This window comes from Rousettus aegyptiacus, unplaced genomic scaffold (assembly GCF_014176215.1).
Source record: "Rousettus aegyptiacus isolate mRouAeg1 unplaced genomic scaffold, mRouAeg1.p scaffold_m13_p_7, whole genome shotgun sequence".
NCBI lineage: Eukaryota > Metazoa > Chordata > Mammalia > Chiroptera > Pteropodidae > Rousettus > Rousettus aegyptiacus.
This window is the reverse complement of record NW_023416310.1, coordinates 9,099,581-9,117,041: the sequence shown is the minus strand read 5'-3', so window position 1 is coordinate 9,117,041 and position 17,461 is coordinate 9,099,581. Positions and strand designations below refer to the sequence as shown.

Here is a 17,461-nt window from a genome sequence, read left to right as displayed (position 1 = left end):
GTGATCTTCAGAACGACTGCCTGTAGTCAACATTTCAAGGAGTAAGTTAGCGTTTGCATTGCAACGTTTCAAGTGTAAGCAGTGCACACGGATGATCTTATTGTATTTTACAGATGGCTAAATTGTGTCATAGGGACATAAAATGACCTGCGTAAAACCGCGAGCAACATTCCATTGCTCCACGGGCAGGCTTTTTTGGAACATTTATTACATGTAGGTTTTGCAAAAGGGAGTTTTTCTTTTTTCTTTTTTTTTCATTTTTTAGGAAAATTGGAAAATTGAATGCGTCACATAGATCTTGTAGACATTTTGGCTCGGTAGCCCTTTGATTTTACTTGGACTCGCCAGGGTAAAGTTGTGCTGACTCCAGATTGTGCTTTTACATACACACAACACCCTTTATTCCAAGAACTGAAGTTTCTTCTCAAGCCACACTGAAGGCGCATTGAATACATTCTGCACCTCTGAATCTTAGTTCTCGCTCTCACTCTTTCTCTCATTCATTCATTCATTCCTTTATTCATCTATTAACTTATCCCACAAGTATTCTATCAGTATTTATTGAGTTCATATTCTGTGCCAAGACTATAGCAAGCAGTCCCTTGGGGATGCATCATCCGCAAACCAACGACCCAGTGATTGGGTACGTGGAGCGTAGTGTGTGTGTCAGGGTGTGGGTGTGTGCAGGTGTGTATGTGAGTGATCTGCATGAACTATATCATTACTATAATTCATATACAAAAATTCTTGGCTTCGCTGCCTCCTAGAGCAAAGGCGTAAGAGAATAGCATTTCCCTAGGATGTCCGGCTACAGCACCCCCATAATCTGTCCCCTGTGCACTGTCCTGGGAATGGCTCTTATTTTCAGGCTGACCTGCTCTGTCATTTAATTTGGATGAACCAACAGAGGATACACACCTTTTTTTTTTTTTTTTTTTTTTGCTACTGGTACCGTCATGTAGATTAAACAACTAATTCCCTGTATTGCAGATGCTAAAGCTTCATATTTCTCTACTGCTTTAACATCCCCACAGAAAGGCTGTGAGCACCCCACCCAGGTGACCAGGGGCACAGTGCGATAGTCTGGTCCCTACCACCAGTTCCCCTTCTTGCCCGGACTGTGACACAGTAAATAGTCATACACACCTGTGAAACCCCCTCATGCCTTTTCTTGTGTACTCCACCCTGACTCCCAATAAAGGTGCTACTCATGGGTCTTCACTCTCTCTTGGCTTCCACCCGCCTGGTTGAGCTCCCTCCCTTGAGATTTCCCCTGTGCGGCTGGCTCCCTTGTGGCATTTGGGGGCACTGTCTCTCTAGGACCTGTGAGTATGATAAACTGTTTTCCCACACCCCTCTGTGTCCCCTTGTGGCTGCATTGACAGACCATCTTTGAAGTATCCCAAACAACCTTGAATACCAGGCATTTCTTACTTCTCCCTTCCAAGAGTATACTTTTCTCCTCCCAAGAGATATAACCTGCACTTATATTTTAAAACAAACAAAAACCGTCCTGTAAAACACAAAATCAACCCATGGTGTGATGTTATTTGGCATGTGACCAGTCTCTGGGCTAGAGCAATAACAGATCTGTCTGCTGTCCTCAGCTTTTCGACGGCCCTGGTGATGGAGGCCGAGAGCTTCTAGGACCATGGTCACTGTTGGCCCCGATCACGATCACTCTCCTGCTGTGTGACTTTCTCAAGTAGCTTTTCCTCTCTTGGCCTCTGTTTTTCTGGTTGCCAAGGGGTTTTCCAGCTCTTTTGCTCAGTCTCATTAAGACGTGTGTGGATGTATTTTTCTACACCAACGTTTAAGCGCCTACACAGCGATCTGTAGGAAGGTGTTCCTGGAAAGACTTTGCAGGGATTTTCCACTGCCTGCTGCCCTCACTGGCACTTGGAAAACTACTGTTTTTTTTTTCTTCCTCGTTGCATTTGCCACTTACCCAACCGAAAACAGGAATTAAGACTTTAGACAGCTGCTTACCACATAAAATTTTCAAATAAAATATCCCTATTACATTTTCTTAGGGAAAAAGTTCACCCGACTAGATTAGCAAAACTAATGTAAATATGAAGTAATGCCAGTGGCTGCCTGCAGAAGGTGTTTCTAACTTTCCATTTTGACTTGAGGGCACAGAGCGTTGAGGTGTCTGTGACACTCTGCTTTGTGTCACGTTTGTGAGTGGGATGATGTTGTAATGCTCCCATAATGGCTAATATTATGTTAAATGGAGATTGATGCCAACGTGCACTAATATATATTTAGTCAGGTGAAGGCATTCCCAACTGGTAATGTAACATATGCGGTTAAATAATTTACACATATAAATGGAACAAGGATGACTCAACTCTCGCTCTGGACCTTGCCTTTACCCTTGCGTGAATACTTGATGTTATTTTCTGGAGTCTAAAGTTTGCTTTATTTTATTCTCTAACATCTAAAGTTTATTTTCGCTCCTATGAAGTGACTAGAATAATATCCTAACCATATTAGTCAATGAATGGATCTCTAGTTTAATCTTTCAAAAGGCCTACAATGAAGCTGGGGAAACTAAAGCACCTTGAACAAGAGATGGCAGGTCACTTCTACCTGGGTGTGGTCTCCTTGGTCACAGCCACATGACACTGAGCCAAGGAAGTAAGTGGTAAATGGCCAGGACCACTCGGGAGGTTAAACTACCTCCCCTCATTCACCTGTATAAGCAAGAACAGAAAGATCAAGATAGCGGAGGTGAAATTCTTCTCTCTATCAACTCCCTCTGTGGCTGGGAAGAAAATCGCCCGACTTCTCCATGCTCACACCTACCGAAAAGCTTGGGGCCCCCGGCATCGATTTCTTCTGAGTCGTTTACGGAAAAGGATTCTGTTAAAGAGAGAGGAAGCAATGGGACACTCTGGGAGTACGTGAAACAATGGCTGTTGGGTGCAGAGCCGCGGTTCGTCGGAGCATCCTCGAACTCCGGGCCGGATGTCTGTGTCACCCCTCCTGGGTCAGCAGGCCTGGCCGGCAGGTCCTCCGGAGCTGGAATCGCAGAGCACTACCTTTGCCATCATTGCGTCCCCCATGGCTCCTCTCCCAGTCATCCTTGCCGCGTCTGACATGTTTAAGGAACAGACACCTCTGACCAGAAGCTTTCTCAGAATATTCTAGGAACATAAGTTTAAATAATAGAAAACAGAATATAATAATTTTTATAGTTGATAAGTCACATGAAGAAGAGGAAATGCCGGTCCCTGAAGGCCCCATGCCGGAGCTGACACGGGACTCCGTTCTCTTGGCTGGGGTTTCCATCCTCCTGTGTGGCACGCCTCCATTCCTGCCGATCCTGACTCCTGCCTTCCAAAGCCTCACAAGTGGGCACCATCTCTAGAACTTCTGGGATCTACGTGTCACGTTTATATTTTGCATCATGAAGATGACTTTTCTTCCTTCTGTCCCAGCTGTTTGTTCCCAGCCATGTGGCTTGGGAGAAACTGCCTGGCTGAGCCCAGCCCTGTGCTGCTGCCCTTATGGGAAGTCAGCAAGAGGAGGTTTCATAATCTGGAGAGCAAAGGAGGAGATGGAATCCTGCTGAAAATTATACAGATATTTCAGGGTACTTTGACCAAGATGGCCCTTTGCATCTGAGAAAAAAATTAGGAGTGTTTTATATTTGATTACTAAGAGTTTACTGGCCCTCCACTTTGCTTTGCTGTAAGTGCATGCCTATGTGAGTGAGTCCACGAGAAAAGATACAGTGGGATGAAGCCAAGACAGATGAAAGACCGACTAACAGTGAGAACTCTGTGGAATTTTATGGGTTCTCTGAAAGGCAGAGATCACTTTAATACTAGAGTTCAATCAGAACTGTATGACTGGCTAGCAAAGGTGTTAGAGTAGGGTTTCATGGGGATAGAGGTTGGTGGGGTAGAGTTTGGATCAGACATTTTAGAAAGTTGCATGCAATGCCAAGATATTTGGATACTATAAATAGCGGCCAATGAAGTCATTCTCCCTCAAGAACACCCACATGCACAATCACGCACAGAGCACTCGTAGGTGTTCTAGAACTATAAACCTTCCTGGAGACTGGGTCCATGCCCGGGGAGTGCAGGACGAGGGTAGGTTCTTAAGAGAACTTTGCCTGTAGGTAAGCGGCTGACGTGTTTATCAGAGAGCAGGAACCCCCGAGGGAAAGGAGACATCTCAGCGAGGGGAGGAGGGGCAGGAAAGAAGATAAGGGAAAATAACCAGGAGGCAAACTTTACCTTTTGGCCTCATTAAAATGCTGTGCAAGTGGGCCCCAGGCCTCTCGTTCTGGAGCAAGTCCATCAAGTCGGCCTCCAAAAAGTTCGCACAAAAGATTCTTAAGTAAGCTCATAAATGTGACACCAAGCAAATTCTTGGCAAAATTCAGCCACATCATAAAAGGAGTTAGTTGCTGGGACAGCAGCATCACCTGTGGGGATGCAGGCTGGGATGCAGGGCTTCCCTACTCTCCATTAGGAGTCAGGTAAGTGACAGAGGATTCAGGGCTTATTTACATTGGGTCCTGGGCCAGGTCTTTCTGGTCTCTGGAACTTGTCATAAAGGGGAACCCATATAAAGCAGGACAAGACCAAAAAGAACATGTGAAGTTTTTATGATGGAATCAGGTGTGGTTGTGACCACATCGTTGCGGGTGAAGTAAGGGACTGAGAAAATGCTCCCAGCCACCGTCTGTTCTCGGAATTATCTCGACTGCATTCTTCTCTCAATTGTATTCTCAACTGAATCACTAGAATCTTCTATTTAGGCCCCGAACAAAAAAAAAAAAAAAAAGGTTCATTGCTAGGCAAAGCTGAACCGGAGGATCCCTGGGCCTAAAAACACTTAATGACATGTGTGTTAGTTTCCCAGGATTGCCTTGAAGTACTACAGCCGAGTGGCTGAAAAAACAGAAATTTATCATCTAGTAGGTCCGGGTGCTGGAAGCCTGAGATCAGGGCATCAGCAGGCAGAGTTCCTTCCGAGGGCCCTGTTCCCTGAGAGAACCCGTTCCTTGACTCTCACCTGACTTTTAGTGCTTTGTTGGCAGTCTTAGCATTCTTTGGCTCATAGAAGCAGCAGCTTGACCTGTGGCTTCATGTTCACATGGCGTCCTCCCTGTGTGTGTCTATGTCCAAATTTCACCTTCTTATGAGGACACCGTTGTATTGGATTAAGGCCCACGCTAACCACCGTATACTAACTTGATTAACTCCATAAAAACCCGTATCTCCAGATAAGGTCCTATTCTGAAGGCCTGAGAATTAGCGCTTCAACATATGAATCTGTGGAAGGCGGGGCGCAATTCAACCAATAACCAGAATTCCAAACCAGGAGGGAAAGGAGCTATCGTAAATTTAATTTTCTTTAAAAGCCCAAGGAAAAAAGGATCTGCAAAGCCGTGGTAAAGACTGCAATTCAGGCTCTTCAAAGGTAGCACTTTATATAATTTATTTCTGCAGGGTGATGATATGTTTGCTGTTCATCTCCCCGTATATAAGGACCCATTTGAGAAATTTAGTTAAGTACCAAGAAAAACGTAGGTTCACTTGCTTTTTTTCTGATAATAAGAACCACGTAATTCGCCATGTTTCGCTTTTTACTTGGTTGCCAGACATCTCTGAGCCAAATGCGATACTCGGTCTCGGTTCTCTCATTTACTTCTCCTCCTTCGGTTGGACCTGGTTTACTGTTTTGGTTTCTCTATTTTCGCCACATGGTCTTCACGTGCCTCTGACCAGCTGTTTCACAGCCTTTCTGGAGAGAGGTGGGATGCACTCCGAAGTAGCAAACAAACAAACAAACACACAAAAAAACAGACTCCCAGAGTCACCGTTGCCTCCTTGACCTGAAGCCATCGTCCATCCCGATTTTTCAACGGGCTTTGCCCTTTGAGAATTCCTGGACTATCTCTTTGGACTCATCTCCAAACTTCCACCTCTTTGCTTGCCAGAGCTTTGGTAAATAATGGTTTAATCCTGCTTACAGCATAGAGCTATTCACTCGGGCGAGTCAGATTTTTGTTTGAAAAGAAACTTAGACTTAAAAATCCAATTGTATAAAATACCAAAGCATCTCTTTAGTATGGCAAACAAAGAAAGTCCTCTTCATGCTCAGATAGTCTTTAGAGAAGACAGTTGTCATTTCTCTGAAATAGAAGGACTCTAAAATAGGGGAAGACACACAGACACACGCACGTGTTCACTCCCGTGCACAGACTACCACCGACAAACCACTAACTCACATTTAATGTTCATTTTTGGTTCCTTCGTATCTCACTAAGGGGCTTTAAAATAAAATATTTGACTAAAACATTTTATTTGTAAATACCGCACTAAGCATCTGAAGCTGGGATGTACCTCAAGAATTTTATTGGGGTTTGACATCCTTTGAGCCATAACATGGGGTTGTGAGTTTTAGTTACAGTTGCTTCACTTTTACGAGCGGCAATAAAATACAAAGTATTGGCACGCCGAGTTGGGAACTTCAGTCTCTTTGTGTGTTTCGCTCTGTTCTGTGAACTAATCCACTGGTCTTTCAGATCTAAAATGTACTCGGCTATGCCTATACCCTTTTCGGTTTGTCTATTAAAATTTTTGAATTATATATTTTTCAGCTCCAGAAAGTCTTTTATTTGTCTCTGAATGACTTTTACAGTATTCGTTTTTTAAAAGTTCTCTTCAAACTCTTTCATCTCTTCAAAACAACAGAAGTTGTCCCTTCCTTTCTAAATGCATGTCCTTCTCCCTGATGAATCCTGAAGTGTGTCCTGATAGTTACTTTGTCTGCTGGTACTTTTCTGTAATTTCAGCAAAGGTGTCTGTCAGGCAGAAGGTCCGGAGAATAGTGGGGAGTAGAGTATATTGTGAAGATGACGCACAGATAAAAATGAATTTTTTTTTTTTTTCAGCTAAACCAGAAGGCTTGGTTTTGTTTTGAATGATCGTTCTGGTAAAACTTCTATGATCTCCCACTGCGGGGACATAGCTCATAAGAACATGAAAAGGTGTTCTCAGAGCTGGGCTGGCCCGCAGTTCTGCAGGGGGGTGGTGGAATGGCATCACACCGTTTTCAAGGACAAAGCAAAACTGAAAGCAGACCAGGGAAAATCTGTTTGGTTTTCTCAAATATTCTTGGAAAAGGAGACTGTCTTCCAGCCTGGGCGTGGCTTCTGTTTTATTCTGCAAGAGACACCAACATTTTCCCACAAGTCGAGGGCCTCAAGGTCTCTTCCTAGTATATGGGGTATGATGGAGGGAAAAATATTATCTTAGAATAAAGCCCGGGTGTGTGTTGTAATAACTAGATAGCATGAGAAATAATCTTTCTCCATAAATATGTGAAATACTTTCTTGATAAAACTATTCAAGCTTAGAGTTTGTTGTAATTGTTCATTTGTATGTTTGGGGCAGTTTAAAATTTTTTTCCTTGGTTATTTTCTTTTAGGCTTTCTATTCCAAGTTGAGTTAATTTTGTTAATGAATAGCAGTTTTACTGGATTTCATATATATTAGAAAAATACATATAGTTGACGTATTTTATAACAGTCTTTTGTTCTTCCATCTCAGGTCTAGTGTTGTTATATTTGCCTAATATTCTAAAAGTTTATCCAATTTATTGGTTACTTTCGAAGGACGATTTATGATAGTAATCTTTTTGTTTCTAATATGTAATATTGTTATGGTTAACTTTACTATTCACCCTACTATTCTTAGAACAGTTTTTCATTGCTTTTAAACTCGTGAATTTATTTATTTTAGATAATGAACGCATTCGATGCTACTCATTGACATTAATGTAATTCTGGCTACACAGTGTTGAAACAGTTTTTAACTTTTTTCTCACTTTTGTTTCCGGCATCTCACTGCTTTGCTGTGAGCTGGAACATCTTGCTGAAATATAAACTACAGTAGGTGTCTTTTAGCCATGTTCCATGGGAAATACTTTGAACACGTCTTTATTTAGCTGTCACTTTTGAATGACAGTTTAGCTGGTTTAGAATTCTAGGTTGATTTTATTACCTCAGCATTTTGAGGTCATTTTTTCGCTGTCTTTTGACACCCATCGCTGATGATGTGGTCTGCTGTTAGTTCAGTTGTTATTTGTTTGTAAGTAATCTCTTTTTCAATCCCTTTGAATGATCATTCTGTTTCTATTTTTGTTTTTGTTTTTAAATCTTTGGCATTGTGCAACTTAGATTTATTTTTTAACAATGTCGGGATGCAATATGATTTTTTTTTATGAGGACTTATCTCAAGAATTTTTCAGGGAAAAACAAATAAAAACAACATAAAAAATATTTTTATCATCAATAGCAAATAAATAAATGTGGCAAAATTAGTAACAAAAATTAATCGATAATAAATAGATGACTTTCACAATTCTATATATATGAAACTCAGTTGAAATGATCTTTTGAATTAGAGCAGAAACCATAAAGGAAATTATTAAGTACAGAAACTAACAATGAAAGCAAAAGTGTTAAAATTACAACTTTTTTTGTGTTTCATCTCATTTTTTTTTCCTTCTTTATTTCCTGAATAGTCACTAGATGTTAATTAGCATTTGCTTTGTATTATTCATTCTTTTCCTTTTGTTTTTCTCCATCTTTTAAATGTCTCTTTGCTTCATTCTGGGAGATTTCTTCATATCCAATTTCAAAGTTCAAATTCAAATGCAATGTAAAATTCAGCTTTTTCTAGTATACCTGTCAATTGAGTTTCTTTTTTTTTTTTATTTTTTAAAATCAATGACTAATTTTCAAATTTAGAATTTATATTGGTCAATTTTCAATTCTACCTATTTCCTTCCTTAAAATATTCAGTATTTCTCTCAGGCATTTTATTTTATCTTTTCTAGAATTCTAAACATCCTTATTCCAAAGTCCCTTTGGGTATGAGTTATTCCACTTGTTTTGTCTGCTAAGTTTTTCTCAGGTGTAGGCACAGAACAAGGACTAAAATTTTGGACTCCTGGATGAAATCCTGATTTCACCGTTAAAGGGCTGTGAAGGCATGGATAAATCATTACCTTCTGTGTGTCTCAGTTTCCTGATTTGTAAAATAGAGATAATAGCTTCTTCCTCAAGGGGCTGTCATGATGAAAACATTACCATCTTTATATCACTTCTCGGATACTTTGTGTATAATAAATTATATTTATTTTCCACTGCATAGGACAAAAATTAGAGTCAGTACAGATTTGGGGGCTCACACCATTTCCCCTCACCCACTTCAGAGGCCTTTTCATTATTTCCTGTCAGCTTTAAAAAAAGCTGATTTCTATTCTAGGCAGGGAACATAATTTTTTTTTTTTTGTCTATTTACTTTTTTCCAATACTTATAGAATACTTTCATTGTCTTGCAAAAAGGATATGTCTAGGTAAAGATTCTTTGTCACAAATATTTCTTATTAACATCTCGCACTCTCTTGTCTTAGGTCCTTTTTAAATAAGGAATTTTTTTTGTATATACATTAGATGTTCATTTCTGTCTGCTATGGACTGAAATGTGCCCCCCCTCCCTTTTAATATGCTGAAATCTAACTCCTAATGTGATGGTATTTGGAGATGGAGGTAATTAAGTCATGATGATGGGACCCTCATGAATGGGACTAATGCCTTTAGAAGAAGAGATACGAGAGCGCTTGCTTCTTTCTCTGCTCTCTGTCTGGAGAGGACATAGGGAGAAGAGAAGATGACCATCTTTAAACCAGGAAGCGGGTCCTCTCTAGACCTAGCACCTTGATCTTGGACTTTTTAGCTTACAGAACTGTGGGGAAAAAAGTCTGTAAGTCACCCAGTCTATGGTAATTTGTTATAGCACCCCGAGCTGACTAAGACGCTTCCCATTTGCTGAATTTTCTTCTTAATTTCTGTAAGCCTGTTTTCTCATTTATAAAAATGAGAAAAATTATACTTACCTTGTGGAATTGTTCTGAGAATTACCCATGATAGAGTATGTACGGAGGCCAGCCTGTGATGCATGAATAAATCACAAGCCTGCGTTAATAATGTAACAGAAAGAAAAAGCACGACAAATTCTTAAAAGGGTCCTTGCTGTCTGTATTTCAAGTATTTTCTTATCCTAAATTCTATCAGGATTTGAGCTCTTAAACAACAGCAGAAAACCTAGCAGAAGAACCAGCTCACGGCAGACACTTAATGGTAGTGATTCTCTTCCCCACTTTTCTGAACTTGAATTCACATATTGCTTTTTTAGCCTCTTTTCTCCAAGTCTGTCATCATCCTTGTTATTTACATCCCTTCCTCCTCTCTTCCATGTAGAGCTGCTTTTCGCTTGTGTCTTTCATGTCATTAATTCGATTTTGCTTACACTACGTTGTCGTTTTTAATGTGGTCATCACATTGCAAACAGAAACAAACGAAGAAACAAACAAAAAACCCTCTCCGGGCCATCTCTTCTCTGCTCCATCTGTCTTGTCACGTCAGATTCTTGCCATCAGAGTAGTATTTCATTTCAGAAGCAACGTCCTCTCACACCTCCCTGAGCACACAAAAGAGTTTGTGAACATTGTTTCTTTCGGTGATTTTGCTTCGGAAGATTTCTCCTTCTCAGTGTGACTCTTTCTTGTACAGCGAATCACACATTTGTGACCCCTCCCTCCCTCTCTTTTCCACTTCACCTCTCTAGTGAGTAGCTCGTATTTGAATGCAGTTTATTCAGCATTGCTTTGGGAGTTTATTAAGCATCGTATGGAGTTCAATCTTTCAATGTTCTTGTAACTTTCTGATAGAAGAAATTTGAATTCTCATAATATGAAATGTTGTAAAGTGTGGTTTAGGCGTAACTTCTATGTGATATGAATTCTGTGATAGTTGTCTTCGGTTGATTTATGTCAAAGAATACACTGTAAGCAACAGAGATTTTCTCTTTTGAAGCGAAACACTAAATAACTAATGGCAATAGTTTACCCAAGCCTAAAAACATATGTTCAAAGGAAACTAGACTCAAGAAAATTGGCTGCACGTTCTACAGACCGTCATTAGTGTGCTATTACTTAAACTGCCTGTGGATCCTGATGAGGACACAGAACATAGAACTGTCACAGCCATATGCTTCTTTCTCACAGTTGTAATTATAGACTTTAGGGAATATTTTAGGAACTAAATCTGAGTGATAAAAATTTGCCTACCTTTCTATAGTTATTGATGCTATTAATGGCAAAGAAATAATTGATTTCTTTTCCTGGGCACTGAGATAAAATTCTTGAGTTTGGAAGTTGTTTTTCTTTTAACTAAAGAAACGATGAACAACAGTACGCTCCTGAGAAGAGCAGGAATTTATAGGTGTTCGATCTGAGAAGACAGGCTCTAAATCTCAAGGAAACTTAAATTAAAAAAAAGCTCTAGGCTGCCCTGCCTGGAATGTCCTTGGTGCTTTTAAATTGTAGAAATGGAAAAGTTTACAAGAAGTCATTTTTTAAAAAAGAGACAATTTCCTATGTGGGTTAGTTCATCTTTTGCATTGCCCAGGGGTGAGTTCTGTGGCAGAAGTCATACCTGGTGTGCACGATCCTCTAGCCTCACACCAGGTATAGGAATGCACGTAGCATAAGCACTGAGCATGGTAAGAATGGACAATGATTAGAGATGTGGGTTCCAAAACGTAATCACTTGGTAATAAGGAAAGAAAACATTAAACATTTATTGGGGGCCAATCTCTGTGAAGCACTTATCTAGACATGAACCCATTTCATTATTACAGGTATCCTGCCAGTCAAGTACTGTTGTTTCTCCTTTATCAGTGAGGGAACCGAGGTGCAATAGGGGACCCCCCAGACTGGAGCTAGTAGGCCAGGTCTTTAAGCCCCAATCTGCCACTTAATGATTAGATGTTCTTGGGAAAGTTGCTTATTCTCCATCACCATTATGGACCAGGACCTTATGATGCTGAAGTCCCTTCCAGCTCTGCCATCTATGGCTTTAGTCTCTTCCACTGCTCACTATTCTCTTCGACACATAGGCCGGAGACATTGCTGGCAGACACCGTGTTTTCCTTCACATTTACATGATTATGGTTTACAAATATACTCATTCTTTGAGTGTGCCAACTGCTCTCTTCAGAATACACCACAGCCCAATACCCCACCAGAAGCTGGCTCAGAAAACGCTCCAAGGACTGCTCACGGCTGGCTCAGAAAGCATTCTCTCAAATAAGCCAAAGAAAGATGCCAGTTTACTCTGCGGGGGAGAGAACACCTCATATAGAGTGGGACACAGGCATCCTGTGCTACTTATTCTTTAAGACCAAAGGCAATTATCACCATGCCATTTTCAGTGCCAACCATGGGCACTGGAGTTACTAATCATTAATACTATGAATGCGACCTTCAGATTATGACTCAGAGGGGTTGAAAAGGCAGCCAATATGGCTACAAGTGCCGACTGTGTAGCTCAGCTACAGTGGGAGCCTCGAGCTGCTCAGAGGAAGGGCCAGCCTCTCCCCTTCCTAGCGGCCCTCGCCCAGCCAGGACACTTCCTGTCACCACTCCATGGCATTCCCGATATTCACAGAAGACAGTTAAGCTTGTTCACCAGCAGAATGCGATTTCCACAACATCCATCTTAGCAGCTAGGAGTGCCCTGAGGACTAGTTCATGGGGAGTAGTTTGTGAGCCCTATCTATATGTTTATACTTCAAATGTTAAGTATACTCATACGTAAGCTGTTGTAGAGTCCACATTTGTATGAGAGGTTCAAAGACATCTATAAACTCTCTGGTGAGGCTATCTATTTATTCACTTTAATAAACACAGAGGAGAACAAAATGCTTGGAAGATTTTCAATGTGTTCAGATCTCCTCGTTCCCTGAGTTTATTTTAGTAGATACAATGAGGCGGCTAACCAGGGTCCCTCACGCAGTACGCGGACGTGATTGAGATTATGAGAACCTTTCTATGGACAATCATGTAAGAACAAGATGCGAGATCTGCATTTGTAGCATGTCTTCTTCCTGGCATTAAGTCTGCAGGACACTTGTAAAACTATCTTATAGGAGCCGTAACAAGAGTGGCAATACACAGCTTAGCGGTTTTAGAGTGACAGTCAGTCTGGTCATGCGTGGTTTCAAAAACAAGATGCTGCGCACGATGAATGCGCAGGCAGAGGTGTTAACATTTCAAGTACAAAAACACTCTTAACTGTGCTACCTGTATCTTATTGGTACCTTCTCCTCATATTACAGAAACACTGTTCAGGATTCCGAGTGCTACCAATCAAGGGACCTGATGAATTTCTCAAGTGCAAAAATTAACAGGTAATCAATCAATTTTCTCTTTAGTGGGACAGAGGAGATACTAGTTCCGGCGGAGCAGTGAAACCTCAGGAAAGGTATTATCCAAACTCTGTTCTCTGTGCCAAGCAAGACAAAGTTTACTTTTCAGAGTCTTTTGTGTGTGTGTGTGCATAAAAAATAGGCATGGACTCTGTTGTTTTTGCAATTTAATATCCATTTCAGTTCAAATTTATGGTAGAAAGAACTGTAAAGTTGCAAATAAAAAGTGTTCAAAAGCAAAACATATCCAATCTCCATATCCCTCTATAAAAGCCTGGAATTCTTGTCAGCCATCCTTCAGAAATGCTATCTAGACTTCAAAGAGTCCTTTCAACCCTCCCATTGAATGCTAACCCCAGCCTTGAGGCTGCCCTCATTTCCGACGTGACAGCAACTCTACACCCCGATCTTGACAGGAAGATGGCCTCAGTGCCAGGTCCCCTTTCTCCCCCACCTCAGCTGGACTTTCCCCACCAGCTGGAAAGACTTCGCTGCCTTTCAGAAAATAGTCAGGACCCACAGTTGTGACATTTCAGTTCTCACGTGAGAGACTTACACCGACCCTGCTTTCAAGTGTTTCTTTTCTACCATTCTGAACCGACTTTGACTTCCCATCATCATTTCAGTGATTAGGACAGTCGCTCCCAGGAAGAGACACAAGCATGGGAGAAGCAAAGCCTACGAAAGCGGAGCAATCACACTTTTCCAATTCAAGCTGTCTTGATGTCAAACCCTCGCTCGACTATGTAGAAGTTGCGAGACTTTGGAGAAGTTATTTAACTTCTCTGAGACTTTTGTTCTCCATCGGCGGGACAAGACTAAATGTCTTCTTTATTGGATCCTAGTGAAGGTTAGGGATTGCGAGGGTCAGGCGCCTTGCTTACCGTAGGCGCTGCTGTAGTTGCAGCTGCAGTGGTTACGGTGGTGGTTACTGGAGATGGTGCGAAGGATCCTGCTGGTGCGAGTGGTGTTATCGGCAGTGGTGCAGGTGGAGTGACAGTGGGGGTGGGCTGGGGGTGGTGGCAGTGGAGACGGAGCTGCTATGGGTCATAGAGTCGGTGGTGTTGGTGACGGTGGTGGTGGCTGCGTGGCAGGCGTGGAGGAAGTAATGGTGGAGGCGGAGGCGGGGTGAGTGTGGGGGCGTTGGCGGTGGAGATGTTGGTGGTGACGGTGAACGTGTCAGAGGTGGCGATGGTAGCTTGTCGAGCGGCCGTGGTAATGAAGTCCCTAAGTCACATGTGTAGAATTAACCATGGCATTCTCTAATCCTTTGACCTTGGAGAAACTAAAAAAAAAAAAAGTTTTAAGGAAAAGCATTTGCCTCTGTGCTATAAACAATGGGAACTGGCAAGGTCTCTTACCAAAAATTGTTTTCCCTGCTACCTTCCATGTGTGAAATTCCACCATTTTAGATCCATTCCTTGGGATTTATAAACATTTTCATGTTTAAGAGCCCCTGTTAAAATTTAAATACCTCATGGGGGTTCTGTCTTTATCTTCCTTCACTTTATTGGCAAATTTTATAATTTAGTTATAGTGAAACGGGATAAAAATAAGAAGGTATTTGTAAGGGTTAAATGAGATTAAAGTTTGATCCAGTTTCTTTACATCATAAAGCACTCACTAAGTAACAAACAATTGTCATTATTATTATTGTTGTCACTATTATTATTGTTATAGTATACAGAATCTTATACAATCCTCAAAGCTTTTCCAATTTTAGAGCTCAGTGAGCCTTTGGGTGACTTTCCGAAGTCGCACAAGTCATAGGAGATGGAGACAGGAGTTAATTTCTAGGCTTTCTGAAATCCAGGCTTTTGTTAGTTTCGCTGCTTTCCCACTGTGACCTGTAGAGTCCCCGGGCAGACCTCGCAGGAACAAGGCCCGGTGTGAGTCTCGTTGCCAGTACCCAGCACAGGGCCAGCCACACAGCAAGTGGCCTGTGAGCGCTTTCACGTGAACCCATGAAAATAGTTCACACCATTGATGACTACAACCTGCCTGGGCCACAACGTGGACGCCTGAGGCCGTTACTATATTTATAAAGGTGGAAGCCGATCCATCTGCTGAAGAGATATAGGGTGATAGAGTAACTGTCACCCACGACTGCCCTCTGAGCACCCACTCAGGAGCAACCCCAGCTTCCTAGGCTCCCAGAAACTAGGCAGATGGGGCTCAACCTGCAGGGTCAGGACAGAAAAAACTTTGGTGCATCTTCCTAGGAGCCCCTGGCCAAGGCGGGAACACTGAGGACCCTTCTCCGAAACCCTGAGGGCAGTGTGGACTGTTTCTTGCTCCTTCTGGTGGGGGCAGGCCAGCATGTTCGGGCTGAGGCTGACGTGAATACCACACGTCTGGTGGGTGAGGAGACAGGGAGGGCTGTGTGGTCAGCGGGAGTACAAGGCCATCTCAGGGCAGTTAAGCTGGAGTAACCCGAGTGAGGCAGGGCCTGAGTCACCCCGGGCTCCGGGAGCTCCCGCTTGGGTGGGAACCGACACCTGAACCCATCTGTGGTTTTGCCCTGGCGGGCCCTGTGCTGGCCTGCTTTGTCCAGCACAGCCAGGCCCGGCCAACCCGCCAGGGTCCGGCCCAGAGGAATCAAGCCCTGACTGCAGAGCCAGGAGCTCGGAGCAACGGTCGTGATGTCAGCAAGGGTGGGGCGCCGTGCGTGCACAGCCCAGGGTGCGTGGGCTCCCGGGTCCCCGCCCCTCAGTGTGATCTGCTGCCTTCCAGTGTGCTTCCCCGTGTCTGGCCATCTAGGCACATGTCTGTGTTAACGCCGGTGTGTGTTGTTGGCTCGCGTGTCTGGGTATGTGTTCCCTGGAAAATAAAAACATAATTGACTTTGTTGTAAAAGTTGGTTGGTCAAAGAGCAGAAATGCAAAGGGGTTTAAAACATTCCTATGTGTGCGGGGCCTCGTGCTACAGGCTGAGGGATTTAGGAGACTGAAGAGAACCAGCCCTTAATCTCGGGGTGGAAAATCAGCCTGGGCCACACGCCTTCCCGTGAGAACACTCTTGCTGCCCAGGAATGTTCGCGCAGAGACTAGGACGAGCGTAGAGGGGCGGTGGTGACCGCGGTCCAGGGGCCTGGGAAGTCGGCCTGGGGCAGGTAGGGCAGTCAGTTGAGAAAGTTGCTCGGTAGGGTTTTACTATCTTCATTGAGTATTAACCCCTTTACAAACATAGAAACGTTGTGTCTTCCTTTCATTATGTAATAATTCAAAATATTTTAAAAAATGTGTCAAATGGATAAGGGCAAAATGCCACCCCCAAACTCTACGGGCTCTCAACACGGGGACTAGAGTCTGCATTTGGCCATCGAGGCCGCTCTGGGGTTCCCTCCACCCCATGTGCTGATCCCCGCTGGTGTCTGATGAGGCTGCTTAGACTCAGGGGGAGCCAGGCTGAGGAGCAAAGGGAGGGAGCATTTCCGCCCTGCAGAAGGGGGGCGCCATCGAAGAGGAAGCAACTCAGCTGTGCATGGGAAACTCAGGACAACGACTGGGGGGCGGGGGCTGAGGATGTAACAGGCTAGAGGTCCAAATGATGTATTCGTGAGGACTCCTTAAAGAAGGAGAGAGAGAGAAAGAAAGGGGAAGAAGGAGCGAGGCAAGACGGAGGGAGGGAGAACGGCACACCGGATGATGTTCTGGCGGCATGTCTGGCGACGATGCTTGGAGCTTCTTCCCCCTCTTCACATGGCTCTGCAGCTTCCTTAACGAACTCGGCCTGCGCGGCCTGCGGCGGGTCACCTCTCCGCACAAAACGCACCCAGTGATGGCAGATGTAGTAATGGCGCGACCTCAGCACCTCAGCCCCCATCCTGCCGCAGCCCCTGCCGTCCCCCAACGAGCGCCAAGGACAAGGCTAGTACCTGTGGAGTCTAGCTGCCACTTCAAGGACATTTGAGAAATCCCCTCCGGGTCTACCGCTTAGCATTCTGACGGCACTTCGCCTCTCCACCGCAGAGGGAACTTCTGGAGAGGCATTTTCAAGGGCTTCTCCCATGCAACCAGATGGACACCGAGCCTTGGATACTGAATGTGCCCCATGAACACTCAATAAACACGTGATCGTTCAAGTCATTATGCATGGGGAACTGTGAGTCCCCACACAGAATTCAGAAACTCCTGCCATGAGATTCACTTTGG

At 43.4% G+C, this 17,461-nt stretch overlaps 2 long non-coding RNA genes across 16 annotated transcripts in view; one reads left to right on the top strand and one right to left on the bottom strand.

Moving 5' to 3' along the window:
• The window catches only part of LOC107515284, a 214,419-nt gene that overhangs the window by 162,426 nt on the left and 34,532 nt on the right, over nucleotides 1–17,461 (top strand). For all 15 annotated transcript variants that reach the window (XR_004951984.1, XR_004951985.1, XR_004951988.1 and 12 more), the window contains one exon: nucleotides 13,218–13,289. This is a non-coding gene — a long non-coding RNA (uncharacterized LOC107515284). The remainder of the gene's footprint in view (nucleotides 1–13,217; nucleotides 13,290–17,461) is intronic.
• LOC107515282 overlaps nucleotides 13,299–17,461 on the bottom strand; it is a 379,686-nt gene continuing 375,523 nt past the window's right edge. The window contains exon 4 of the long non-coding RNA XR_004951989.1: nucleotides 13,299–14,592. This is a non-coding gene — a long non-coding RNA (uncharacterized LOC107515282). The remainder of the gene's footprint in view (nucleotides 14,593–17,461) is intronic.